The following is a 22,277-nucleotide window of genomic DNA, read 5'->3' on the forward strand; positions in this document are numbered from 1 at the left end:
ATATCTGATAAAGGGTTAATATCCAATATATATAAAAAACTCAGACAACTCAACAGCAACAAAACCCCAAACAATCTGATTTAAAAATGGGCAGAGAACCTGAACAGACATGTTCCCAAACAAGACGTACAAATGGCCAACAGGTACATGAAAAGGTGCTCAACATCACTAATCATCAGGGAAATGCAAATCAAAACTACAATGAGATATCACCTTACACCTGTTAGAATGGCCATGATAAAAAGATAAAGAATAGCCAGTGTTGGAGAGGATGTGGAGAAAAGGGAAACTGTATACTGTTGATGGGAATGTAAATTGCTGAAGCCCCTATGGAAAACAGTATGAAGTTTCCTCAAACAACTGAAAATAGAACTACAATATAATCCAGCAACACAACTTCTGGGTATACATTGAAATAAAATGAAAACAGGGTCTCAAAGAGATATCTGCAATGTTCATTGCAGCATTATTCACAATAGCCAAGGTACAGAAACAACCTAAGTGTCCTCTACAGATAAATAGATAAAGAAGAGGTGGTATATAGATACAGTGGAATATTGTTTGTCACAAGAAAGAAGGAAATCCTGCCATTGTGACAACTTGGATGGACCTTGAGGGCACTATGCTAATTGAAATCAATCAGAAGGAGAAAGACAAATACTGTACAATATCACTTCTTTGTGGAATCTGAAAAAGCCAAACTCATAGAAACAGAGAGTAAAATGGTCATTACTAGGGGCTGGGGGTGGGGGAAATAAGGAGATGTTGGCCAAAGAGTACAAACTTCCTGTTATAAGATGAATAAATTCTGGAGATCTAAAGTACAGCATGGTGATTACAGTTAGTAATACTGTACTATACACTTGAAAGTTGCTAAGAGAATAGATCTTAAATGTTCTCACCACAAAAAAGAAATGGTAATTATGTGACATGATGGAGGTTTAGCTAACGCTGTGGTGGCAAACAATTTGCAATATATTAGTGTATTAAATTAACACATTGTGCACCTTAAACTTACCCAATGTTCTATGTCATTTATATCTCAATAAAGCTGGAAAAAATTAAAATCAAACAACAGAGATGTTTTTAGGAGTGTTATTTGCTTGCCATGTTTATAACTTATTTCTCCAAATGGATGTGCTGACCATTCTATAAATCATATAGAGAAGTGATTAAAGACAGATGTAATAAAGAAAAAAAAAACACAGAAAAACAAAGAAACAGGTTAACACTGACCATTCAAAGAAACAAAATAAATCTCCGGAAACCAACTCTAAAGAAAAACAGGCATTGGATTTACTAAACAAAGACTAAAACAACTGTCTTAAGTATGCTCAAAGAGCTAAAGAAAAACATGGATGAAGAACCAAAAGAAATCGGGAAAATTATATTTGAACAAAAAGAGAATATCAACAGAGAGATAGAAATTATATAAAAGAAACAAACTTTGGAGCTGAAAAACACAGAGACTAAATTGAAAAATTCATTAGCGAGATTCATTAGCAGACCCAAATAAGTAGATGGAAAAAAAATCAGCAAATTGAAAATAGGTCATTTGTAATTACCCAGGATGAGGAGCGAAAAGAAACACAAATGAAGAAAAGTGAACAGAATCTAAGGGACTTATGGGATGCCATCAAGCAGACCAATATACACAGTCTGGGAATCTCAGAAGGAAAAGAAGCGAAGAAAGTCAGATAGTTTATTTGAAGAAATAATGCCTGAAATTTTCCCAAATTTGAGGAAAAACATATATATGCAAATACAAGAACCTCGATGAACTCCAAGTAGGAAAAACCAGAAGAGATTCACACTGAGACACATTATAATCAAGTTGTCTAATGACTTTACAAAGAAAGAATCTTGAGAGGGGCAATGAAAAAGTTACTCTCCACTTACACTAGACCCTCAAGATTCCCAGCAGACTTCTCAGAAGAAGTCTTACAGACCAAAAGGCAGTAAGATGATACGTTTAAAGTGCTATAAGAGAAAAACTGTCAACACATAATTCTATATCTGACAAAACCATCCTTCAAAAATGAGGCAGAAATTAGGACATTTCCCGATAAATATAAACTGAGATAGTTCATTACTACTAGACCTGCCCTAGGAAAATGCTAAAGAGACTTCTTCAAGTTGAAATGAAAGGACGCCAAACAGTTACTCAAAACTATACAAAAATGTAAAGTTTTCTGCCAAAGTTAACATAGACAAATATAAAAAGCAGTATTATCATGATTTTGTTTCATAAATCCACTTTTTATTATTCTACAGGATTTTTAAAAAATGCACAAAAAATCATCATAAATCTCTGTTAATGGGCATACAATATATAAAGGTGTAATTTATGACATAAATAACATAAAGGGAGCAGAGAGGTAAAGGAGTGGATTTTTTCTACACAACTGAACTTAAGTTGATAATAGTTTAAAACAAATACTTATAACTTTAGGATGCTATATGTAATCCCCACGGTAACCATAAAGAAAATATCTATAGAATATACACAAAGGAAAATGAAAAGGGAATTAAAATGTGTCACTACAAAACATCAACTAAACACAAAAGAAGGCAATAAGGGACAAAAAAGCTTTAAGACACACAGGGCCAGCCTTGGTGGCTTAGTGGTTGGGTTTGGCGCACTCTGCTTCAGTAGCACAGGTTTAGTTCCCAGGCATGGACCTATGCCACTTATCTGTTGGTGGCCATACTGTAGTGGTGGCTCACATACAAAGCATAGAAGAAGATTGGCAGTGGATGTTAGCTCAGAGCAAATCTTCCTCAGCAAAAAAAAAAAAAAAAAAAGCCATAAGACATACAGAAAACAAATAACAAAATGACAATAGTAAATCCTTCACTATCGCTAGTTACTTTAAACCTAAATGGATTAAACTTCCCAATCGAAAGACATAGCTAGACAGAATGATACAGAGACTCATTTTAGATCTAAGGGCACAAACAGCTGAAAGTGAGAGGATGGAAAAGATATTCCATGCAAATAGTAACTCAAAGATAGCAGGGAATGCTATTCTAATATCAGACAAAATAGAATTTAAGTCAAAAACTGTTATAAGAAACAAAGACAGACATTATATAATGACAAAATTTTCAATTCACTAAGAAGATGTAACAATTATAAATGTATTTGCAGCAAACATCAGAGCTCCAAAATATAGGAAGCCAACAGTGACAGAATAGAAAGGAGAAGCAGACAGTGCTACAAAAATAGTAGGAGACTTCAATATCCCACTTTCAATAACAGATAGAAAGGCCAGGCTGCAGAGCAATAAAGAAAGAAAGAACTTGAACAACATCATAAACTGGACCTAACAGACACACATAGAACACTTCACCCAATAATAGCAGAATAGACATTTTCCTCAACGCACATGGAACACTGTCCAGGATAGACCATACATCAGGCCAACAAACAGGTCTTATGAATTTAAAAGATTGAAATTATACAAAGTATCTTTTCTGATAGCAAAAGAATGAAATTAATTCAATAGCAGAAGGAAAACTGGAAAACCCAAAAATATGCGGAAATTAAACAACACACTCCTAAACAACTTTGGGTTAATGAAGAAATCACAAGGAAAATTAGAAAATATTCTGAGACAAATGAAAACGAAAACACAACATACCAAAACTTTTGAGATTCAGTGAAAACAGTACTAACTGGGAAATTCTTAGCAGTAAATGCTCATATCAAAAAAGAAGAACAATCTGAGAGCAAAACCTAAGTTTTACCTTAAGGAAATAAAAAAAAAAGAAAGTAAACTCAAAGCTAGCAGAAAGAAAGAAATAATAAAGATTAAACCAGAGATAAACAAAATAGAGAATAAAAAACTAATAGAGAAAATCAATGAAATCAAGAGTTGATTGTTCAAAAACATCAAGAAAACTTCAGCTGCAGTGACTAAAAAAAGAGAGAAGACTCAAATAACTAGTATCAGAAAGGAAAGAGGGGACATTACAATAGATTTTTACAGAAATGAAAAGGATTATAAGAGAGTACTATGAACAATTATACACCAACAAATTGAATTTCCCAGATGAAATGGACAAATTTCTAGAAACACACAAAAGAAAAATTAACATCAATCTTCCTCACACTCTTCCTAGAAACTGAAGAGGAGGGAATATTTCCAAACTCATTGATGAGGTCAGCATTCCCCAGATACCAACACCTGACAAAGATACTACATGAAAATTACAAACCATATCCCTGATGAATATTGCTGCTAAAATCCTCAAGAAAATACTAGCAGACAGAATTTAACAACACTTAAAAGGATTATATACCATGACCAAGTGGGATTTATTCCTGGAATGCAAAGATGTTTCAATATACAAATATTAATCAATGCAATACACCCACATTAACAAAAGAAGGGAGTAGGGGAACCCATGATCATCTCAATTGATGCAGAAAAAGCATTTGACATAATTTAATCCCTTTCCATGATATAAACACTCAACAAACTAGGAACAAAAGGTGACTACCTCAACATTATAAAGGCCATAAATGAAAAGCCCACAGCTAACATCATACTCAATAGTGAAAGACTGAGAGCATTTCCTCTAAGAACACGACAAAGGTGCTTACTTTCATCACTTCTATTCAACAAAGCATTGGAATCCCAAGCCAGAGCAATTAGGCAAGAAAAAGAAATGAAAGGCATCCAAATTGCAAAGGAAAAATTCAAATTATCTGTTCATAGAAAATATGATTTTATATTAGAAAATCCTAAAGATTCCACACAAAAAGAATCTTAGAACTAGCAAATTCAGAAAAATTACAGAATAGAAAAATCAACACACAAAAATCATTTGCATTCTATGCATTAATAATGAAAAATCTGAAAAGGAAAGTAAGAAAATTCCATTTACAATGGCATCAAAACCAATAAAATAGGAATAAACTTAAGGAGGTGAGAGACTTGTACACTGAAAACTACAAATCATTGCTGAAATAGAGAAGACACCAATAAAGACATTCTGTGCTCATGAATTGAAAGACTTATTATTATTTATCACTGCTACCCAAAGTGATCGATAGATTCAATGCAATCTCTATCAAAATCCCAATGACATTGTTTGCAGAGATAGGAAAATCCATCCTAAAATTCATATGGAATATCAAGGGACTTCGAATAGCCTAAACAATCTTGAAAAAGAACAAAGTTCAAGCTTTCACACTTCTTGATTTCAAAATTTAACTCTAAAGGCACAGTAATCAGTATGGTACTGGCCAACGACGCATTAAATCTACTTAAATTTATGTTCTGTATTGGATAATTCAACATCAGAAGGTCTTGGGTATCTAATTTTGCTTTTTGTTGTTTCTGCTAATATCATCACACATAATGGGTCATTTCCTACGTGTTCTGAAATTTTGAACTGTGAAGTCTTATTTGGGGTTTGATCATAAGAGTCCTGGAGAGCCTGAGTAAGGAGACAAGGCGCTATGGGCGATGGGCATTTGCTTTTGCCAGGGGCCCCGGCATCTTCTCAAACAAGAACCACATTAATTCCTCAGACTAGGGTTTCCTAGACGTTCAGGCAGTGTAACGTCAAATCCCAAGCCCACAGTGGGAAGGCCTCCCTTATATCAGGGGAGACATTTTTTTTCAACCTGGAGCTTAGGCCACGATAAGCAAGTGTCTTCGTCATTTCTCTTTGCCAGCTGGTGGATTTTTTCCTAGTCCATTCTTTCATTCAGAATGTATCCCTCGAGATCTTGGGTTTAGAGGAAGCTCTAAGTTCCAATTCCCCATCCTGCTTGGGTCTAAAAGCCTTGGCTTCTATCTCCTGTTCTACCACTAAAATGAAAGCCTCTTGGTTACTGAAATTGATGAATGTTTCCCCGGGAAGTCGGTGCTGCGGGATGAACTTGCCTCACAAGTTTCCAGCTCCTTCTTTCATTTTGTCTCCTGAAGATTTTTCTATCTCATGATTTCAGCTATGTGTTTAAAGGATATTTGTTATAATTTATCTAGCATTCCTAGGAGTTTTCTATTGGGTGGCTGTTCAGGCTATTTACTCCATCACATTGCCAAAATTATAGGCCCATGTGTTACTGTTGTAATAAGGAAAAAAATTCAATGTTTTTTTCCTTAAAAAAGAAAATGAAAACATAGAGGAGTCTTAGATGAGGGTGCACCACTGAAAAATCTTTATCAGACATATAACTCCTGTGTTCACTTCTCTTAGCTCTTCTTCGTTTCCCAGGTTGCTTGAGCAGTAAACTACTTAAAAGGAGATGGGCATGGGTCCATAAGTATACTGCTACCGGGGTGTGGAGCGTGGGGCAGTGGGAAACTCCAGCTTGTTCTGAGACTAGACCTGAGCAAAGAACTCCAAGAACTAGACTGGGGCAGGCCAGATAGTGAGAAGAGAAACAAAAAATCAGGCTGAGTCCTTAAGGCCTGTAATCAGGAGAAAATACAAGAAACTCATCAAAGGTTTAAGGGGCCCAGGAACTCACAAGTTGAAAACATAAATATTCAGGCAAGAGGGGAGAATTCTTCAGCATCCTTAAATGGGTTACTCTTACCCTGCCTATTTATCGAGTATGTTTATCCAAATTACCTCTAAGGTTTGATAAGGACTACATTCTTAGATAAATAAGTTTTGTTTTCTGACCTCATCAGGAAAGAAAACAACTCATGGAGAATTTAAATAACTGGCACCAAAGTGATATGTTTGTCCATCTCTATCTCTCAGCCAGAAATGAAACTCAAGACTGACAGGCTCTGTACCTCTGTCCCTTTGTCCCGAGTGGCTCTCCTCCACCATCTCTAAGGAAATAAGTTCACACTGTACCATGAAGTGGCACAGAATTTCCCAGAGGAGAGAACATCACAGAGGACATTTGTGGACTTTCTGAGCGTCTCTCTCAGGTTTTGAATGGTTTACTACAACCCTATCTAAGAGAGGGAAGCAAGCGCTGGGCGTCTCAAAGACAACAGGTCAGCACAGTTGTTCTGCATTCATAGAATTAATTCACTTTTAGGAAAACAAAAGAAAAGAATCAACATGAGAATTTCCTTAATGCAGGCTTCAGCAAACGATGGCCCGTGGGCCAAATCTGGCTAGCCACTGGCTTGTATAAATAAAGTTTTATTGGAACACAGTCCCAGCAATTTGTGTATGCATTATCTACGCGGCTTCACGTGACAATGGCAGGGCTGAGTAGTTGTGACAGAGACCATACAACTCGGAAACCTAAAACATGTTTTCTGGCCCTTTACAGAAACAAGTTTGCTGACCCGTCTAAACACTCTATTTCAGTTTTCTTGTCTAGTCATAATCCAATATGACCAATCAAATGTAACGAAGATGTCTCAAAGGATGTTTTCCTCACAATTTTGCTGGAGACATCCTAGCCTCTCTTTTCTTCCTTGCCTCCCCTCTACCGCTATACTACTCTCTCTACCACCATAGTACTCACTGTATTTCTAGCTGCAGTTTTCTCATTTGTATAAGGAAATACATGTAGTACCTTCTTCACTGAGTTATTGTGAGAATCAAAGGAGATAGGAGAGAGGGCTCCATGGAGACTCGACACATTGTAAACATTCAGTAAATAGTGGCTGTGATTAAAATCCATCCATTCATTCAGCACACAGTTACTTAGTTTGTTGTGGGTTGAGTTGTGCCCTCTCCCCAAATACATATGTAGAAGTACTAACCCTCAGTACCTCAGAACATGACCTTATTCAGAGATAAGGTCTTTACAGAGGTAATCAAGTTAAATGGGGTCATTAGGGTGAACCCTAGTCCAATGTGACTGGTGTCCTTTTAAGAAGGGGAAATTCGGTATGAACACTTGCAAAGGGAAGATGAGGTGAAGACACAGAGAAGACGGCCATCTGCAAGCCGAGGACAGAGGCCTGGAGCAGCTCCTTCCCTCACAGCCCTCGGAAGATACCAACCCTGCTGATAACTTGACCTCAGACTTCTAACCTCCAGAACTGTGAGACAGTAAATTTCTGTTAAGTGCTGTGGACTGATTATGTTCCCCGAAACTCATATGTTGAAACCCTAATCTCCAACGCGATGGGACTTGGAGATGGGGCCTTTGGGAGGTAATTAGGTCATGAGAGTGGAGCCCCCAACGATGGGATTAGTCCTCTTAAGAAGAGACACAAGAGGCCAGCCCCGTGGCCGAGTGGTTAAGTTCATGTGCTCTGCTTCAGTGGCCCGCAGTTCACCGGTTCAGATCCTGGGTGTGGACATAGCGCCACTCATCAAGTCAGCTGAGGGGGCGTCCCACATAGAGGAGCTAGAAGAACCCACATCTATGTACTGGGGGGCTTTGGGGAGGAAAAAAAGAGGATGACTGGCAACAGATATTAGCTCAGGGCCAATCCTCAAAAAAAAAAAAACAAAACAGAAGAGACTCAAGCGAGGTTGCTCCCTCTCTCTCTCCCCGCCGTGTGAGGACACAAGAAGGTCCCTCTGCAAACCAGGAAGAGGATTCTCCCAGGAATCAACTTGCCTCCAGGACTGTGAAAAATACATTTCTATTCTTTAAGCCACCCAGTTTGTGGTATTTTTGTTCCAGGAGCCTGAACTAAGACGTTCAGCCACACAGTCTGTGACACTTTGTTACCGCTGCCCTAGCAAACACAGATTTCTATAAGGAAAAAAGCAAACAAATAATAATCCTGAACACTAGGAGGTGCTACTTGGAATCAGTAACTCATCTCTCTGAGATGACATTTGTGCTGTGACCTGAATTGTTAACAAGGAGCAAACCATACAAAAATTTTGGGAAAACTCATTCCAGCTGGAAGAAATTGTAAGTGCAAAGGTTCTAGAGCAGGAGTGAGCTTGCTGGTAAAACTCTCATCTAGCTTTTTCTTACCTTGAATGTGGATGATATAGATGTGATGTCTGGAGCTGTAAGAGCCATCTTGAGACCATGAGGCAACAAGCATAAGGTCAGACGCCAACATACCAAGGATGACTGGAAAAAAAAGAAAGAATCAGATTACTTCATGGAATTGTTAAACAGCTGCGCCAATACCTCCAACCGCCTCCTCAGGATTTCTTGTTCTGTGAGAAAAATTAATCCCTTTTTGTTCAAAGCACCATTAATCAGTTTTTCCATTACTTGGAGCCAAAAATATTCCTAACAGACATAACATTGTACAATGTGGTAAAGATTACTAGACTTTGAAGGTTTTTAATCTGGGGAATGACGGAATCTGATTTAAGTTTTAAAAGAACATTTTGTGAAATTAAGAATTGTAGAAAATGTGACCATAGAATTCCGGAATAGATCTTTTAAGCTTTGTATACATGATAAGCTCAAGTTATATTCTAAATGTAATAGGAAGCTACAGTAGGAAATGTCAAATCCGACTTGTATTTTTAGATATAAATTTGTATTTTAGATATGCTCTGGTTGTATAGTTAGGAGATCAGTTCAAAGGCAGTTGTACTAGCCAGGAAAAATATGATGGTGGATTGACAAGGGTGATATCAGTAAAGACAGAGAAAATTGGGGAAAAAGAACATCCCGGCTACTACCAGAACATAGGCACAAGCTGTTAGACAGCTATCAGTCATGAAAATGAAGGATAATGGAACCAGATGGATTCGGGAAACATTTTTTGGATGTAGTCTTGAATGAATTTGCTAACAAACTGGATGTGAGATGAAAAGAAGGAAAGATAGGAGTTGAGAATAACTCATATTTTTTTGCCTAAGCAAGTAGGTGGATGGAGATGATATTGTTTAGAAGAAGTCAGTATAAAATTAAGCGTTCTGTTTTCTTCATGTTAAGTTTCAGATCTTAATAAGACGTCCAAGTCAGGATATCAAGTGAGCATTGGATATATATATGTGGAGCTTAGGGCTGCCTTGAGACCTAGATATGTAAGCTTGGACTCAGCTGCATGCATGTGTAAGATTGGATCTGATCTCCTAGAGAGAGAAAAGATCACGCCAAACCAAACTCTGGCACCTGTCAATCACTTCAACATTGATCAGGGAAGGAGGAGGAGGTTCAGAAGGCATTGTCTGAGGAAGGAGGGAAAGTAGAGCAGTGTGTTCTTGTGGAAGGCAATAGAAGATGCTTCAGGCGAGGGGAGGGTCATCCATCTCAAATGCTGACAGGTCAAGAAAAGGAAGAAAGAAGGGACGTTTGGATTTGGCAAGATGGTAAATCGTGAAAACAATTTCAGTGGATTGACGGGGTCAGAAGCCCATTCAAGCGGATTGTAGAAATCGTTAGCCATAAAAAAAAGAGACAGTGATCATAGACAATTATAATGGGAGAGCTGGGGAAAACACCTGTACTTCCCCTGAGGCCTACATTCTTTCCACTTGCCTTTTTCACTATTTTTCCTTCTGTTTCCCTTTGTGCTACGTGGTCCTCTGGGCTAGAGCCCAAAGTCCCGTGAGACGGAAGTGGCCTGGGAGCCCCAGGTGTGGTGGTCCAGGGCAGGGAGCAGACATCCTCCATCCTTTTGCTGCCTCACCAACTGCACACAACGCTGAAAGGTGTTTGTTCCCGGTTGAAGACAGAATTCTGAATTTTCTGCCTCTGTTGTATGTGGGATCTTCAGCCTAGCATCACCTTCATTTCGCTCTTTCATTTAATTTACTTAGTTTCTCCAAAGCAGCAGAGAACGAGTTGTGTTTGTGTCAGTTTATTTTAATGTATAATGAGCGATTCAAATGATTGCACATCACACATTCAAATTTTGTTGAATGTGTAATCATTTAAGTGAACACAGGTGCCACACGCCTGTGCGCGCCTGGAAGGGCACCCCCTGTGCTCATGTGGAAAGAAGATGATGTCTTGGCTGTACCGAACTCATATCTTAATTTCTTTTTAATTTCGTTCTTCCTCAACTGCTTTGTTTTTTTCATCTAATAAAGCATGCGGAACGCTGGGTGCTGCAAGGTAGATATTTGGCCCAACAGCAAACCTGAAACCATTCTGAAACACACATGAAACAGCAAGCTGGCAAAGGTGGAGTGTATTTTTAACTTTGGGGATGAAAAATTATAAATCTGTGCTCTTTAAAATTAGCACTTTCAGGAAGGTATGAAACCCTGGAAACAAGGATGAAAGAAATTAAATTACCCTCTCTGATGATGTTCCTGTGAGGTAGGAGTAATGGCACTACAACGTCTTTCATGTCACTCCTGACAGTTTAGTATCAGTCCCCCCAGGCGGGCTGACGTAATCACCTCTGGCATGTTTCACTGTAGCGCTGACTGGCGTGGCATTATTAATACGACCATGTCATTTCATAATTAACTTACCTTTTATTTTTCAAACAGGAACTACGTCTTGTAAAACGAAAGCACTTGGGGTTTCTCTGAATAGGCTCCTGAAGTGTTTATCTGCCCACATCACTAAATCCCATTCCAGGCTCAGATCTAGGACCCAGTTCACTCTCACCACCTAACCTGCTCCAGTCACTCTGGGGGAGTCAGAAGTCCTTGTGCACTACCATGACTAGTATCATCAAAGAAATTCTTCACTGCTAATCACTTGTTACACCTGAATACACGTGAAGACTCAGCTGAGAAACCAGGGCTTCTCAAAATGAGGTATGTGACCACTTTCACCAGACTCAGCTGAACGGCTTATTAAAAAGTCTTGATTCCTATTTGCCACCCCACTCAATCAGATCTCTGAAAGGAACCCTGGCATCTGCATTTTTAAGAAGACCTCCAAGGGTATTTAGCCCCTCTAATCCTTTTTGTGTGTGTGTGAAGAGTGTCACTGAGCTAACATCTGTGCCAGGCTTCCTCTATTTTATGTGGGATGCTGCCATAGCGCGGCTTGACGAATGGTGCTAGATCTGTGCCTAGGATCTGAACCTGCGAACCCCAGGCTGCCGAAGCGGAGCATGTGAACTTAACCACTACCAGGCTGGCCCAAGCCCTTTAATACTTAAGAACTATTGAATTAAACTATTTTATATTAGCTACCTTTAAATATGATACTACTTGCTTGTCATTAAGCTATTTCCTATGTGTGTGTATAATGTTGGGTGCTACTATACCATAATTGGGATGGGTGCCTACACCCTCTTCTTTAGCAATGCTGCTCTCAGAGACTTGGCAAAAGTAATGTATCTAGTGGACATGGTGCCATCACCCCCATCAAAACTGATTCGGTGTGAGCTGGACCTCTGACCCCAGCTGAGTCGATTAGAGCCTCTCTCTTAATAATTTAAACTGAGATAACAAAACTGTAGTTATTGGTGTTAGTCACTGGAACTGGAGAGTCACACACACCTTCAAGGCTGGGAGTTTGGAGACTGTGTGGATGAATGAGCAAGCAAGGAGAACGATACCACAGTGAGAAGCAGATGTCCTAAAAGAGGCAGAAATGAAATACACCGCGAAGAGAAAGAGAAGCTGAGCATGGGCAAGAGAGAAAGGAAAAGAACAGGAATCTTGTCCCTACAGACTCCCAGGTTACAACTGAGACTCCCATGAGGTTCAGCTGGGCTTCCAGCTCTTCGATTCCCTATGCTGAAACGGGTGTGTTTGTTTCTTCTCCTTGCAACCAAACGGCACCTGAGTTCATCAGGGATACTTGGCTTTTCAATGTTCAGAATAAGCTGAGTTCCTCGTCTCTTACCAGGAACTTCCTGGTAGACTAGTACAAAAACAAAAGTAGGTAAACTCTTGGTTTATTTATTTGAAAAGCTGCTCTTTCATGCTTCTAGGCGGAGTTCAATTAAACTCACAAAGCAGAAATGTTGAACACGTGGGTTGCAAGGCCACTAGCGAGAGTAGTTGTCTTATTGTTCCCTGCCTCCCTTTGGAAAAGTTGAGGGACAAGCTGGCAGGAAAAAGTTCAATTGCCTTCAAGGGTCATCCATCTGCTTCTAAGCCAACAAATACATCCCTATCTTGAAAACCTGCAGCTGAGATCAACTAAAAACAAACAAAAAACCCCTGAAATCTTTGCCTAAAAAATAATAAGCAAAAAGAAAAAGATGCCAGTGTTGACCACAGCCAACACCTGGCTGGCTTGCTAATGGAGTGCTGGGAACACAGACCTCATCCACTGACTGTTCATTAGGCAGAGAAGAATTTTCATTTCCCCTTCAGACAGATTCCAGTGATCAGTGGGAAAGCTTTGAGAAAGGGATGGCATTCCACTCTCCCCCATCCGTCCTCCCTTTACTTCCCTCTCTTCCACTCCTCACTCCACTCCCCTGGCAGCTGTTCCAGGAAAAGGAGCCGGGAGCTGGAGGGGGGCCCCAGGCTGGTCTGTGTAAGCACAAGCTGTGCCAGGTTTTCAGCTGCAATTAATTTTCCAGATAAGCTCTAAACCTCTGAAACGCATTTGAAATTGAAATGCTGATACAGTCGTCAACCACCGCAGTACACAACCCTAAATCTTGAGTACAGATAGTTGTTTGTTGGTAATAATGAAGTACAATATACATTTAATTAGTGTGAGATTTAGGAAATGTGCAGTGTAATAAAACAATATTCTAATTAGGGTTGGGGAAACGTCTGAAAACGATTTGCACAGTACCATCAAAGGAGTTCTTACAAAATACACTGAAATCTGCTTTTACCAAGCAGAAAAAAAAAATCAAACAGAAGAGACAACGTCTTTATGCCGTTGAATATAGTCCCAGGGACAGCACCAGATTAAAAACAAACGTTTGGTAGAAGTGGAGTGGTCAGCCTAGGGGAAAAAATGGAATCTCGATGAGAAAGCCCTAGCTTGATTGTTAGTAAAAGTCCAGGCTGTCCTCACACCTTAGTTTATTTTCCTGTGATTTTATGCTATAAGCTCTCTAACTTCCTGTTCAAACACATCATCTGTTAGCTGGGAATGCCACATGTACCCGTGACCAAGGATGCTGTGATTAATGATGATGCATTTCTTAAGAGCCCCTAAGTCCTGCAAAGGAATGGGTAATCTAAACAGACTCTGCGAAAGAACAACCGCCTGATGGAAGAAACACAGCCGGGTCAGGAAACTTACATTCTAATCCCCTTGATTGTAATTTTCTGTGTGACCTTGAGAAAGTCAATTAACACCTCTGTGCTTCAAACTCCTTATCTGAAAGCTGAGGATAGTGGGGTTTCGTCTGGGCCACGTTTTATAGAGCTCAGATAATTCCTATATTATAATGAACATGAGTAAAAAGTGGTGGGGGAAAACAAGATTGTGTGTTAACCTCTTCCTCTCTGTCACATATACATACACACATACACACTCACATACACATATACCCACGTGCAATAACAACTAGGAAAAAATGAGGAGTAGTTTCTTAGTTTATTGAATTGGTTTTTATTTATTTTTAAAAGGTATGCTTTTTTCTGTGTGTGAGGAACATTGGCCCTGAGCTAACATCTGTTGCCAATCTGCCTCTTTTTTTTTTTCCTCCCCAAAGTCCCAGTATGTAGTTGTAAGTGCTTCTAGTTCTTCTTTGGGGGATGCTGCCACAGAATGGCTTGATGAGCAGTGTGTAGGTCCGTGCCCAGAATCCGAACTGGTGAACCCTGGGCCAGAGGAGGGGAGCACTCGAACTTAATGCCTATGCCACGGGGCTGCCCCAGGTTTTGTTTATCTTTTAAAGGGAAGATTAATGACTTTTTAAAGTCAGGGCACTTAGTATTTAGAAATAATTCACTTTTTATTGTAAGTCAGAAAATTTCCCTTGGATGTAACAATCCACTTTAAAAGGGTAAAAATAATTTTTAACATCTGCCCAAAATAAAATCTAGATAATAGGAATTTTTTGAAGCTGCTCTTTTGGAAAAATAGATCTATATACACTTTAAAATTCTGAATTCAAAAGATCAAGTGTAAAGTATTTATGTGATTTTGGGCAAGTTAATTAATCCTTCTGCGGCTCTGTTTCCTGTTTACAAAAACATTGCGTTACCAAGAAAATGGTGAAGAATAACTTGGCCAAACTAACCTCATTTTTTTCTCTTCATTTGGAGTTGTTGTTACACGAATGTAAATAATATAGAATTTCCTATCTGGTAACTCCTTAAAAACCACCTAATCTAAACCCTTGCTTTTGTAGATAAACAGACTGAGGCCCAGAGAGATTAAATGGCTTGTTCAAGGTCACACAGGTGGCCAGGTTGTGTCTGTCCCCAAGCAGTGTGCTTTTGCCACATTGCAACTGCCTCATGGGTGCGAAGGTGTTCATACCCCTCCAAACAATGAATAGAGGACTCTAATCAGAGCCAACTGGTACAATTTGTCTCAATTCTGCAGTACTGCATATTTGTCAAGATATTACCACTTTTTTTAATATTGAAAAGATATCAGGTGATATTACCATTATTTTGACAGTCAGCTAGAAAGCCCAGAAAGAGGAATTAACAGCGTATCATTTTAGAACACCTTATAACACTATTGGGAAGAGCGATTTTGACATTTTTATATGACTAGGCATGGTTGGTTGTAAATACTGCATTTGCTTGACTGAAATCTGTTTTAGCCATCCTCAATTTCTGCAGAGAAGCCTCACCAACTGAAGATGAAGTTCACACACACTAAACAACCTGATGGCAAATATGGCCCTCAGGGATAACACCTCACTAGGATGGGTTTCTCTTACGGCATATTTGCTTGTCCTGTCAGCCACTGGTGAAGGACCCCAGACTACGGGTTGGTTTAATCCTGAGCTAATATTCATCTTCTCAGTTTGATTTATCCACGTTGAGTGAAGTTAATAGACTGTAAAAGTTTTGGATTCATATACCACGAAAACTCTGCACTTACCCCCGTACTCCACCAAAATTAGGAACATGCATAAGATTTTCAGCTTTCAATTTCCAACTTTTTATTTTGCTAAGAAAAAAATAGCTAACCAACTATCACCATGATTTCATAAAATAATTTAAACCAAAAAGAGAAAATATCACATTCTCAAAATAAAGACTTTATATTAAATACTTTGACTTTATGAAACACTAACCACTGTGTCCTTATTTTACAATCAAACAGTGACAACTCCTTTACAGAAATCATGAAACCAGGTAGGTGTATTTCAGATGTTTAACTGATTAAGAGAACTTAAATGTATTGGATAAAATGCGTCTACATTATCTGTTTTATTTTCTAGTCCTTTAAACTGGGAAGTCAGTGAATTACCTGTTTAATGTTTAACAAACGCAGATGTCTGAGCTGCACCCCAGATCTGCTGGGAGAATCAGAAGCTCTGCTTTCCTGGGTGTGATCTTATTGTGGAATGGCAGCAGTACAAGGAGCCGAGCAAATCACTCAAGAACTTTGAAAGTATTATGACGTTCCATTGGCCCAGCCCAACATCATTGAGACAAGGCAATATACTCTCTCTGCTCTTATGGGAAGCAATACAAAGTCATATAACAAAGGCACGGGTGTCTTGTAATTCTATAACAAGGGAGGGAATATAGACTTGGAACATAATCCAATCTACTCCAGCTTAATATCTAAAAATGTGCCATACTACACAAATAATGATGGCCTACCTCATCATCCAGGCAAGTAGGCAAGATTTTTATTCTTCCAAATGACAGTTTCCACAGGAGTGTTTCCAGAGAAAGGCGCACATGTTAGCAGGCCTACCTGCTGGTTTCCATCTTAAGAAGTAGGCGGTCTGTTACACTTTATACCAAAAGCAAGGTTTGTCTTATAGTTTTCTTTTTAATAATTTTCATGTTAAGTCCTTAATATGCCTTGTACCGTCTTACCATTTAGATGAAAAACTTCTCCAAGGCAGACTTGTCGTGGATCTGCTGTGCAGAACGGAGCAGCAATTTCTGCACCTGTTTGACTTCCTCACCTAGGGCAGTGGTTCATGACATCTGACTCCCCAAGAGCAGAGTCTGGGCACTGGTATTTTTTAAAAGCTTCTCCAGGTAATTCAAAAGTGCAGCCAGGGTTGAGAACCATTGGCTAGGGCCTCTGACCCATGCTTGAATAAAAATGCCACAAAGAAGTTGTACCCCACGCAAAACGCCCCTGTGCTAGAAGAAGCCTCAAAGCCAGTTTGCAAGAAGATAGGTTGTCCTCTCGGGCCCACTCAGACCAGCGGCATCAGCATCACCTGGGAGCTCGTGAGAAACGCAGTCTCTCAGGCCCCTCCACAGACCTACTGAATCAGGAAATGAGAGTTTAGAAGATCTCCAGGTGACTCAAATCCACATCAAAGTCTGAGAAGTACTGCTGAAAATCTTAAATCTTAATGAGGCAAGATGAATCAGTCTCCCCTTAGAACACTTTCTTCTTAGCAGGTTTCTGCGATTCAAGTCCAGGATTCAGCATCAGGAATATTGCAGGTGAATTAATTACTAGAGTGAGATACATATGTAACACAGTATAGTGTAATATAATGTATGATATAATATAATGTAATATAATATGATTTTCCCTCCTTTTCAAATAAATTTATTTGCAGAGGAGGAAACCTTAAATTGTGTTAGGAATAGATGGAGTAGCATCAACTAGCCAGCACACCAGTACTTCCTTGCCGCTTTGTTTCGCTGTGGTGGAGATAAAATAGATAAGATCTGCTGCTTGCCTTCAGGCTGCTTACATTCTAAAAAGAGATGCTGACAAGTAAACAACTAACCAGAACTTAATGTGGTCTAAAATCCTAAGCTAAATGGAGTCAGATTCTCTGGGTTAAAGTTCTGGTCTCTAGCTGAGTGATTTTAGACAAAGTACCTAACTTTTTTCTGTCTCAGTTTTCTTCTCTATAAAATAAAAAAAGTAAAATAAATAAAATAAATAAAATCCTAAACTAGAAAGACAGCAATGTTTTAGGGCAGTGACTCTCAAACGTGAATGTGCTTTAGAACCACCTGGAAGGCTCTTTCAACCACAGATTGCTGCACCCCCAGAGTTTTTTCAGTAAGTCTGTGGTGGGACCTGAGAACTCCATTACTCTCATGGAATTCTCGGACCAGCAGGGAGAGTAGACAAGACAATAAGGCCAGGAGAGAAGAGGAGAGACTATGGAACGATGTGTGTGTGATGTCAGAGCCAGGATGGGAACTGGTTGCCTCACCCAGTGTGGGGAGTGAAGGAAGGTTTCTGGAGAAAGGGACACAAGCCTAAATTCCTCAGTGGCCAAAATGCTCAACAGGGCCTATGAGACCCTGCATGATCTGGGCCCACTCTTTATTTTCAGCTAATTATAAGTCATTGTTTCTCTTACTCTTCACACTCTGGAACTGGACCAATTTCATTTCTTTGCAGCCTCAGGACCTTTGTACATGCTTTTCCCTTGGCTTGGAATTCTCTTGTCTTTCTTACCTAGAGAATCATTTCTCACTTTATGAGGTTCAACTTAAATACCACTTCCACAAAGATTTCCCTGTGCCTCCAAGATTAGATCAATACCCCTGTTTTACTCTCTGAAGTCTTCCTGAATTTCAGCTTCCTAGCATTTATCACAATAGTAATTAATTCATTATGTGAGGGTTATTTGTTTAGTGCCTGTATCCCCTATTAAAGTATAAGGGCTGTGGGACATTACTAAGTCTTCTCCATACCTGTATTCTGAGCTCTTAACACAGTATCTAGAACATAAGTACTCAGGATTCCATTTCGTAAATGAAAACCGAGAAGTAAAGAATGAAAAGGAGTAGTTAGGCAAAGAGGTTGAGAAGGCAAGGGACAGCAGGCGTGGAGGCCCTGAGGTAGCACAGAGCACTGCTCAACGAAGGAACTGCGGGGATACCAAGACGGTCAGGGTCTAGGCAGAGAGAAGTAAGAGATGGGCCTGAAGAGGCAGTCGAGGCGAAGACACTGAAGGGCTTCAAACCGGGGAATCTCACACCAGATCTGTGCTTTTAAAAGCCTACTCTGACTGCTTCATGGTTGCCCCAGCTCCAGTTTGTGGGGAGCAAGAGTGAACAATGATATCATTGGGAGGGTTTTCTAGGAGTCCAGGTGCTGGTAACACTGGGTAGGGAGGTGGCGGTGGGAAGGGAGAGGTAAGGACACTTGAGCAGGACATTTAGGAGATAGTCCTGATGGTGCCTGGTGGTGGATTGAGTGTGTGGATGAATGAGAGGAAAAGCCATCACGGTCGATATGCAGGTTTTCGGTTTGTAGAGATGTCAGTGCCATTTACTGAGATAGGAACAATGAACCTCCTGGTCACACAGAGCTCCTCCTAGGAAGGACACAGAGTCCTTCTAACTAAGAGCATAGACTCCTAGACTGCAAGAGGCTGAGACTCGGGAAAACCTAGGGCTACTGAACTTTAGAGACCACCAGATGGACCTTAGAGACCATTCCAGAATATGTGTGTGTGTGTGTGTGTATATTACATATTATATATGTAGTGTATATACATATTATATGTAGTAAATATGTATATAGTTTCACACTGAATAAATAATAAATAAAATTATTTGAAAAAACTTCTGTCACTAAAAATATCAATCACCACTGTGCTGTGCCAATGCCCTTATACTCTGTTGGATTGACAGGTGATATACAATCTCAATTTGGTTATTTCATATATCAGTGTGATTATACGTTCCTATATCTAGAGGTGGAGATTTTTCTTCTAAATCAGTGGTTGGCAAAATTTTTCTATAAAGGGCCAGATAGTATCTTATACTTTACAGATGATAGTCTTTGTTGCAACTATCCAACTCTGCCAGTGTAGCTCAGAGGCAGCCATAGACGATGTGTAACATGGCTGTGTTTCACTAAAAGCTTACTTGTGGACACAGAATTTTGAATTTCATATCACCTTCACATATTACAAAAATATCCTCCTTTTGTTTTTCAACCAATTAAAAAAGTAAAAACCATTCTTAACGCAAGGACTCTACTACTACGGTATTAGGGCCATGGGCTGGAGTCATAGGCTTCCATCCTAAACCAGGGACTTTTCCCCAGAGACACAGAGTCACGATGTTCAGGTAAGGAAAGGCAGGCATTAATGCCATGTCCTGGTCTTATGTAATCCAATGGGGAAAAGAGGACAAGATTCCTAGCCAAGAAGAGGAATTGAAGTTTCTCATGATTCCAGGCAGTTGGGAGCTTCTGAAAGCAGAGAAGTGAAGGCGGAACCATTCCATGTCGTCTGTTTGGGAGAAGCAGATCTCAGAGGCCCTAAAGCGAAGTGCCTCAGTCTGCCAGCTGCAGTTCTGACTTGAATTCCTCTTCTTACTCAGGACCCAGGTACATCAGGTGAACTGGGCATAGTAACTCACCAATCCTTTTAAGATGTAACGCTAAAAGCCAATCACATTCTCAGTTTTCAAACATAGCAGTGGTACCTAAATTCAAACTGCTGTATTATCATCAAGTTGGGTAAACTAACCTTATATAAGAGAACTACAGGCTTCAGTGACTTCAGGGACAATATAAAGATTAAAGAAAGGTAGTGTCATCATAAAGTGACTTTGCTTAAGGAACTTTGAGTTATCTCTAAACCAATCTCCTTGGATCTCCCAGAAAAACTGACAAACTCAAAAGATTGTCCACAGACTAAGAATATGTATATGATCAGAGCTGGATATACATATCACCATATATGCCCACCAATCCTCTCTTTATAAACAAATTATAACTGTATGTATGTAATTGTTTACACCAAAGTGTTTAACTTCTGGACTATGGACTACTTGAGGCTAGGGATCTTATTCATTTCTGATTATCAGTATCCACTATAATTACTATCACATAGATGAGGCGTAATAAATGTCGGTTGAATGAGTTAACAAAAAGGTCGTAATGTTATTAAAATTGTTAACAGGGGAAACAAGTAATATACGCTTTTGCTCCAAAATACGAAATCTCATCTTAAAATAGTTATTGAGGAATATACTTTGTGTATGCTCTCTTCTATCTGAATAGTCTGGAGACTAAGGAAGTCGGTGATAAAATAAAGGTATTAAATAAAAAATAAATATTAGAATTTCTTGCTTCCTTACCTGAGGATCACGTGGGATTCTGCTCATTAAATACCCCTGGGAAAACACGGCTCAGTCTGCTTACCCAAGAGCCAATCCCACCTCCCCTTCTCTCTCGCCACCTTCCGCAGCACAGGCTGAAAAATGCAGGCTCACTTTCTCAGTCTCTGCATCAAAGAAGGCCATGTGACCATGTTGCGGCTAATGAGCTGTAACCTGAAGTCTCCCAGGGACTCCTGGGAAATGCGTGCTTTCCTGATAAAGGGTCTGATAACAGGCACAAACTTTTTCTCTTCTGCTTTGAATGTGTGGCAACAGGAACCAATTTCAACCATGAGGATAAGGCCAGAAGAATGCCAACATACATTCTGGCATCATTCAGCTGCTAAACCAACACCTAAATCTTTCTATCTCTAGATTTCTTAGATGAGAAAAGTAACCAAATTAATTAAACCACTCATTGATAGATAATATTCTTTTTCTTGCAAATGAACACATACCTAATGGATAAAAAGCCTATTTTTTAAAACAAGAACTCTTAGGCACCAATTAAGTAATCTCCAAATGTTACAGCACAGTCACTAAAGAGTATCTTACTGCTTTCTGTTAAACTAAAGGTTATTTGGAGGCCCTTTTTAAACTCTGGTCCATCTGGTCTATAGCTATTTAAACCACTACTGGGGCTGGCCCAGTGGTGTAGTGGTTAAGTTTGCACACTCCACTTTGGCGGCCCAGGGTTCACAGGTTTGGATCCCAGGCATGGACCTAGCACTACTTGTCAAGCCACGCTGTGGTGGCATCCCACATAAAATAGAGGAAGATTGGCACAGATGTTAGCTCAGGGCCAATCTTTCTCACAAAACAAAAAACAAACAAACAAAAAAACCAAACCACTGCCATTCACTGTGTCTTTGGCACTTGTTTGCTCTCACTCTGAGCACTAATCTCTCAAGAACATCTTAGTTTCTTCTACTCAACAATGTGAAGCACAAATACGTTAATATTCCATAATTTCTTTCCCTTTTAAATGAGGTGAATTTTTTTATTTATTCAATTTCTTTATGACATATCTCTAAAAAAGATGTAAGTTTACTTACATCAGAAGTCTTAGACAGGCAAGTGACATCAGCAAGAAGGCAGACTAGTAAGCTCCACACCATCATTCTCCCACAGAAACTCCAAATAAACAACTTATAGTCCAAAGTAGCTTTGTGATAATTCTAGAAGCCAGTTAAATAGTTGCAGCAAATAAGTGAACACTTGAGAAAAACTCACACTCAAAAGGGTAGGAAATTTCATAGTGTTTCTGCCCACCATTGCCCCACTTCCTCCCCAGTGGACTGAGGTATGTTGGGAGGAGGATGCTCAATTCCTGGTTCCTC

General features: G+C 39.5%; 1 long non-coding RNA gene across 1 annotated transcript in view; it reads right to left on the bottom strand.

Annotated features, from left to right (window-relative positions):
* LOC139083558 (uncharacterized) overlaps positions 1–21,043 on the bottom strand; it is a 56,765-nt gene extending 35,722 nt beyond the window's left edge. Inside the window, exons 1-2 of the long non-coding RNA XR_011540390.1 lie at positions 20,917–21,043; positions 8,876–8,977 (exon numbers count right to left, since the gene is read on the bottom strand). This is a non-coding gene — a long non-coding RNA (uncharacterized lncRNA). The remainder of the gene's footprint in view (positions 1–8,875; positions 8,978–20,916) is intronic.
* Between the last annotated feature and the right edge of the window lie 1,234 nt (positions 21,044–22,277).

Source organism: Equus przewalskii, chromosome 5 (genome assembly GCF_037783145.1).
Source record: "Equus przewalskii isolate Varuska chromosome 5, EquPr2, whole genome shotgun sequence".
Lineage (NCBI taxonomy): Eukaryota > Metazoa > Chordata > Mammalia > Perissodactyla > Equidae > Equus > Equus przewalskii.